Here is a 7,900-nt window from a genome sequence, read left to right as displayed (position 1 = left end):
AATGGAATGTCGTTGACATAATCAAAGATCAAGGACCTAACCATTAGACATCAATGATGCCTTAGGTCAAAGGACTACTTTGCATATTGCAACTATTGAGTTCTCACATGACATGTATGTTCGAACTCTTGTTTGATCGTTGTTCAGTGTACTCGATTACTCTTTCGAGCACCTATGTGTTTGCCTTAGTGTCCAACACCAAATGACTTGAGACTAGTTCATACTCACGCTTGATTCGACATAACACATACTAACCTTAGCGGATTGTCAATGCCCAATTGGCAATCCTATGTCTAGGAACGTTTTAGGAATGAACATAAGAGAAAGGTCTCGTTAATTTAACTAACTTAAATCACTTGTCTCTTAGATCAAATACATTCCTTGGATTCCCTTATTGCTTAAACACAAGATACTATAAATAGTGATTAACAATAAGCTTTGCCCTCTATTAAACATATAAAAGTTTAACACAATAAGTATTCCAAAAAACTATTACATCAAATGAGTGGCTTTGTGGGCATACTTCCAACATGATCTACTTAAGTTAGACTTAAATAGACTTTGGAAGTGATTTGTTTCCCTTTTCTAGAAGAAGCTAATTTCCAATCAAAGTGGGAATCTACATCAAAATAGGAAACAATCTTATGTTCCTAAAGCAAAGGAAGATCTCTACACCGACTGCCCTTTCCTGCGAGCAACCCAGCATGTGGTGGCATTTTTCGAGCCAAAAATAATCCAAAAAATTATAGAGGTGACACGTGGACTTTTGGGTTAGAATGACAAAATTACCCTTAAGGCACACCAGGATTCCCATGCTCATGCAATAGACAATAATTGCTCAATCAAGGAAGAGTCAAAGGTAATCAACATGATATTTATTCAAATTCCTTTCATCACTCCTCATCAAATTCCTTATTGATTTTATTCAAAAGTAGCTCCAAAAACTTCCTATTTAATTTAGGAATAATTGCGATGTTAATTGCAAGATATTATTTCACATACTATCTTCCAATTGTTCTCCAATTGCCACCATATATAGCTGGTCATTTCTCCACCAATAGGGTTGGACACCCTCCTATAAATACCCCACTTATCTCACTAAAATGTTAAGCCATTTGCTACCCACAAACTCCTAAACGCATTCTTTTCGTAATTCTAACTTTGGCATCAGAGATTCTTCGGCCAAAGCCCCTCCCCTATTCTTCATGGGCACATGAGGCTTTTGGCGTTACTCCAATGTGTTATTATTTTGCAGGTGCATTTTCGTCAAAGGAAGAAATGGCAGAAATTTGCATCCACAAAGCATGATAAGATGGCTTTCGTCACCCTCGGGTGTTGTCCAGCACGTGGCTATCCCAGTATCCTACGAACACTAAACTCGGGTCATGTCATTTTTTGACCACCATGATTTTCTTTCATGGACATTCAATTAGTCCCAGAAAGCAAACAACATATGAGTGTTGCAATAATTGAATTTTTATGATCAACTAATCATGTAGTTTAACCAAAACGAAAATTGTGAAGATGAGAATCTTATATTTTGGGTATTGATTATGTTGCCCTAGCATATTCATAATTTATCAATTTTGTTTGTAGCGGCACATTAGGAGAACTCTTGTCATTGTCTAGGCTTTGTGATCTTTTAGTCAATCATTAAGTAATTGTGATTGTTGCCCTTATGCTTGTTGTTGCTCATGGTAGAGTGATTTAGTCAGGAAGAATATGAATTCACTCTTAATGAAAACATCAATTGTTATAACCAAGTTCGCACATATCTGCAGACAAAGGCGAGATCTAGTCAGAATTGCCCAAGATCTCCGATGATGGGAGAATGAGGTTGATTGAGAAGTATGGTTGAATCCAAATAGAGCTGCCTACATATCTATAGAAATGAGAATGAAGAATCAAACCACGAGTGTAGTTCTAAAGAAGAATGGTGTGATGTATGCACATTGTGAATCATCCTTGACGAATAGCCTATGATAATGTTAAAGAAATGAGTTCTCCATGGACGTGTCTACACATAGACAACAGCATTTATGATAGAGGAGCCTCTGTTAGGTGTAGAGAGAATATAAGATAGATGTGCCTTGTAGAGACAATGAATCCATTGAAGGTCCCCTAATAAATACTCAGGCTAAAGTATTTATTGAGATCTTGAAAGTCCTTGTAGAGAAAGTAATTCCCATTAAATCAGGAGACTATCTAGTAGATATCCAACTCTCCTAGGATTACGATTATGTTGCTTAATCCTTAAGATATCCTAATTTGACTTGAATTAGGGTTTCCTTACTTGGAAGACAAGTAATATCTTTAATAGGCCTTACACTTAGCCTATTGGACTATGGTTGTCGGACTACACTCCATGGACTTCGGGCATTATGATCTTTCTTGCCACTCAAGGTGCCACATGTGATGGTCCCACACCATTCAAGCATGCAGATCCAAAAATCCAAGAAGCAAAGTAATGAAGATGAAGGCTATGGAGTCCAACTCAAGGAGATGAATAAAGGCCCTCACTTTGGATGATTATGCTTTGCAAGGCAAAGAAAATCTTCAAAGGTATAATAAATCTTAACTCTCTTTGTGAATTAGAGTTGGACCTTTAGTTCACAACTAATAGGGCCTTGAATTTCTTGGTCTAAGTTTTGTTTTTGAGTGCATATGAGCATGCTTCCATCATTTAATTGTTAAATGCATGCAGATGTGTTGCTTTATGAACTTAGCATATTGAAAAGTAATCCTTCAAGTGGTATCAGAGCCTAGGTCTAGTAGTTGGTGAACCTTTTGGGTTTTGTAATTCATAGTTTATGTTGAATGTTGTATAAGTTACAAGTTTTCTTCTTGTCTCTTTGAACATAACTTTTTTTTTTTTTTTTTTTTTGCTAAGTAGGTATTTAGGAACCAAGTCTAGTTGAGTTGGTAGGTGGTGATTGAAAATATTTAAAGCAAAGAGTGTGCAGTTGCCCATGCTTAAGCACATAGTTTATATGCTAATTTCATCACAAAATCCATCTCAAAATCTCCTAAGTTTAGTTTAGGGATGAAACTTGCAAGGGTGTTTTAGACATAAACCCCGAAACTTTTCAAAACAACAAATAATTTCTTGACAACGAAGTCATAACCTTAGCTAGATAAGAGTCCGAGAAGAGCATTTTAATCACTAAAACATGTAAGTCAAATAAAATAAAAAACTAGAACACGTATAAGGGCATTTTGGTCTTTTTGCCTTAAATTCATTTTCTTGCTTCTTTAGCATTTTGAGGTTCAAAATTAAGCATATGATTGTGTTTAAAACTAACAATGGCTTTTAGGATAAATGTGACAGCCCGTCCCGGATTATTCATACCGTAGGGGTGAAATGACGGTTTTGCCCCTAGTATTTTTGTTGCGTTGTGTGGTTATTTTGGGGTTTTGGTTGGTTGATTTGGACCACACACACACCCCCACACTTTCAGTCTCATCTCCTGCCTGTCCCGAGTCTCTCTCTTTCCCTTCTTCTTCTTCATATGTACGGACAAGAACCCAATCACTCGAAAACATGGTAGATCGAGGAAACAAACCACACCTTTGTGTTCGTGATCAACCATACCCATTTGAGGTAAGGATACCTTGGTTAGATCAAGTAGCATTTTTGGGGCACATCATTTTAGCTCAAGGTATCTTGGTGGATCCTCAAAAGGTGGCAGTTGTGGAGAAGTGAGAGCAACCACGAACCGTCACTGAGGTGAAGAGTTTCCTTGGTTTAGCAGGGTATTATCGACGGTTCGTGAAGAATTTTTCCGTGATTGCTTTACCACTGATGAGATTAACGAGGAAAGATGTTAAATTTGAGTGGGATGATAATTGTGAGCAGAGTTTCCAGCAGTTGAAGTATTGTCTCACTCATGCACCTGTTTTGGCACTCCCAGACAATAGTGGTGATTTCGAGGTCTACAGTGATGCTTCCTTGAATGGTCTGGGATGTGTGTTGATGCAGCATGGTAGGATAATTGCTTATGCTTCACGACAATTGAAACCTCATGAGTTGAATTACCTTACACATGATTTGGAGTTAGCAGCCATTATCTTTGGGTTGAAGTTGTGGAGACATTATCTTTATGGAGAAAAATGCAAGATCTTTACAGATCATAAGAGTCTTCAGTATCTTTTCACGCAGAGGGATCTTAATCTTCGTCAGCGGAGGTGGTTAGAACTGCTTAGTGATTATGATTGCACGATTGATTATCACCCTGGTCGTGCAAATGTGGTAGCTGATGCACTTAGCAGGAAGTCTCAGGGCCGTATCAATGCGTTGTACGTTAGTCGTGTTCCTCTTCTGGCAGACTTAAGATCCATAGGAGTGAGGTTAGAGGCGGAAGATCAAAAGGTGGCTTTACTTGCTAATTTTCAAGTTAGGCCAATTTTAGTTGATCGTGTGCTTGAAGCCCATATAGCTGATGAAGAAACTCAAGAAATAATCCAAGCAAGGAATCAGGGGAAGAGGAAAGACCTCTGAGTTCGTGAATCAAATGGCATGCTTATGCAGGAGGGTAGGATGTTTGTGCGTAATAATTTGGATTTAAAGAAAGCAATTCTCGATGAAGCACATATCTCGGCTTATGTTATGCATCTAGGAGCTACTAAAATGTATCATACCATTCGTCCATTTTATTATTGGCCGGGTATGAAAAGGGAGATAGCTGAGTATGTGAGTAGGTGTGCTGTTTGCCAACAAGTTAAAGCTGAGAGGAAGAAGTCGTTTGGGTTGTTGCAGCTGCTTCCCATTCCAGAGTGGAAATGGGAAAACATTACTATGGATTTTGTGTACAAGCTTCCGCGTACACATAATGGTTTTGATGGTATTTGGGTGATTGTTGATCGGCTTACTAAGTCAGCACATTTCATTCCAGTGAGGGAAAGATATTCTTTGGGCCGATTAGCTGAGTTGTTCATCTCGAAGATCGTGAAGTACCATGGTGTTCATGTGAGTATTGTTTCGGATCATGACCCACGATTTACTTCTAAATTTTGGGTGGCTTTTCAGGAAGCTTTGGGTACGAGATTACTTTATATTATAGCATATCATCCTCAGACAGACAGACAGTCAGAGAAAACCATTCAAACGTTGGAGGATATGTTGAGATCTTCGGTGTTACAGTTTGGCGATGCTTGGTACAAGCGGTTGGATTTAATGGAATTCGCCTACAACAATAGTTTTCATTCGAGTATCGGCTTAGCACCATTTGAGGCGTTGTATGGTAGATCTTGTCGCACACCCTTGTGTTGGTCAAAGGTTGGAGAAAGAGTTTTGGTGGGCCCGGAGATTATTGAGGAGACTACTCAAAATGTTCAGGTAATCAAGTCTAACCTGAAGGCGAACCAGGATTAACAAAAGAGCTTAGCAGATCGGCATGTTACTGATAGAGTGTATAAGGTTGGCGATTGGGTGTTTCTGAAGCTTTCACCATGGAGAGGTGTTGTACGGTTTGGAAAGAAAGGTAAACTGAGTCCCAGGTATATCGGACCGTACATGATCACTGAGCGAGTTGGTGAAGTGGCTTACAGGCTTGAGTTGCCTTCTGAGCTAGCTAAAGTACATATGTTTTTCACGTGTCTATGCTTCGACATTATGTTGCGGATCCATCTCATGTGATACCTCCTCAACCCTTGGAAATTAATCCGGATTTAACTTATGATGAGGAACCAGTGACGATTCTGGATTGGAAGGAAAAGGTTCTGAGAAACAAGACTGTGAATTTGGTGAAAGTTTTGTGGAGGAATCATACTGCAGAGGAGGCTACTTGGGAGACTGAAGATCGGATGAAAGATTTGTATACTTGGTTGTTCTTTGATCACTAATGGTTGGTGTGAGTGATTGCTACGAATTTCGGGATGAATTTTTTTTAAGGTGGGTAGGTTGTGACAGCCCGTCTTGGATTATTCGTACCGTAAGGGTGAAATGATGGTTTTGCCCCTAGTATTTTTGTTTCTTTGTGTGGTTATTTTGGGGTTTTGATTTGTTGTTTTGGACCACACACACACCTCCACACTTTCAGTCTCATCTCCTGCCTATCCCGAGTCTCTCTCTTTCCCTTCTTCTTCTTCATATGTCCAGACAAGAACCCAATCACTCGAAAATGTGGTAGATCGAGGAAGCGAGTTCAACCATACCCATTTCAGGTAAGGATACCTTCATTTTCACGTCAAACTCGAGATCCCCGATTTGATCACTATTCATGCACACGTAAAATCTTGTGTTTTTGGGATTTTCAAGCTTATAGGAAGCTTGGTGAGGTCCTTAGGAGGCTCGGGGTGGTTCGTTTAAAGGTTTTGGACGTCGGGATTGTGAGTTGCAGGTTTGGCTGGAGTTGGTGGAGTTTTTCCGGCAAGATTCCATTGGTTTTAGTGCTTGAAAGTGGTAAGGATTTGTTCCTCTAGTTGTACGCTTCATTTTGGTACCAATTTCGTGAAATTTGGTTGAAAAACGAGTGAGTTATTAAGTTTAGAAATCTTCCCGGTTTTCCAGTGACGACGACGGCGTCGAAGGTTGGCCTGAGAAGACGATGGAATATTCCGTCAGTTTGGACGAAATATTCCTAACGGCATTAGGTTATATTTAACGGAATCTGTCAAAATTAACGGAATATTCCTGACAGCGTTAACTAATGTCGTCAGTGTGCCAGGCACGTGCCTATGTGCGGGCGGCGCGTGTGGCCATGCCTTGGCCGGCGCGTGCGGTGTCAGAAAATTATTTTTAAAATATGGGGATGTTCGTGAGGTTGAGTAAATCACGTTGGTGTATTCATACACCCCATTTGAGCATTGGATGAGAAGTTATTTCGTAATGTTGGTTATGTGCTTTAAAATTTATGTTTTTATAGTTGTTTCGCATATAGGAGAGACCTATCCCAAGGACGAGCGCAGTCACTCAAGGCAAGGGGGTTACGATCCTTCTACATATCAGTGAGTGGGCTTTTGGTTTTCCGTATATACCTATATACTTATGATTTTCCCAGAAAATGATATGAAACGTTTATATCTTTTAAATGCCATGCATTGCGTTTGCCTATTTAATTATGCATTAGTAGTTGCATATACATATGTGTTTGGTGTTGCGGACACACAGGTAAGTTATGGTTTATGTTTGTGTTTAGTAGTGATTTGAGATGCATAGAGAGCTCATAACCTGCACCCCCGGTGTTAGTGCTCCTGCCCAGAGTTGGGCACAGTCCTTCACGTGATGTTCACCTCCCTCACCACACGCTCATCTTGGATCCAAGTTAGGTGCACAGTCCTGTCGTACAGACCACTTTAAGTGGTTCCAACTCGTAGGTGACCCACGATTATTCGCCTAGTCTTCACGTGATCGTAGCACTTGAGCGTATTTATTTACACCTAGTCCTGTCGTACAGACCACTTTAGGTGGTTTCGACTCGTGTGTAGGTGTAGTTAGTGAGTTTGAGATTGAGCTCTAGATTCAGCCGTACAGGTCACATTAGGTGACTCTGGCTGACAGATTACGTGGCATTGATTGACATTACCTGAGTACTTGCATTTTATTTAAAGGCATTCGACATGGCATATTTCTGAGCATGTTTTCTATATGTGTATATGTTCTATTTTTCTGGGAAGTATACAGGTTTTACGGTGAGGGGTTAGAACTTTGTTATTGAAATGATTTTGAAAAGCTTTGTTTTTGCCCACTCACGCTTTCTGTTTTGCGCCCCTCCAGATTCTAGTTTGGATAGCACTTTTGGTGGCTCCCCAGAGGAATTCTCGGCATATCTAACAGATTATCACCAGTGTAGGACCATCTTTGGGTGTGTTTATTTAGTGTTTGTTCTCCCAGACTACACTAGGTCTTCCATGCTCTAAGTATTGTTTTTTCACACTTACGCTTGCACATGTATGTTCTACT

Source organism: the organism of the source record quoted next, unplaced genomic scaffold (assembly GCF_019419815.1).
Source record: "Pyrus x bretschneideri cultivar Hongxiangsu unplaced genomic scaffold, Pyrus_bretschneideri_v1 Contig65, whole genome shotgun sequence".
NCBI lineage: Eukaryota > Viridiplantae > Streptophyta > Magnoliopsida > Rosales > Rosaceae > Pyrus > Pyrus x bretschneideri.
Note: the sequence above shows the minus strand (reverse complement) of the source record.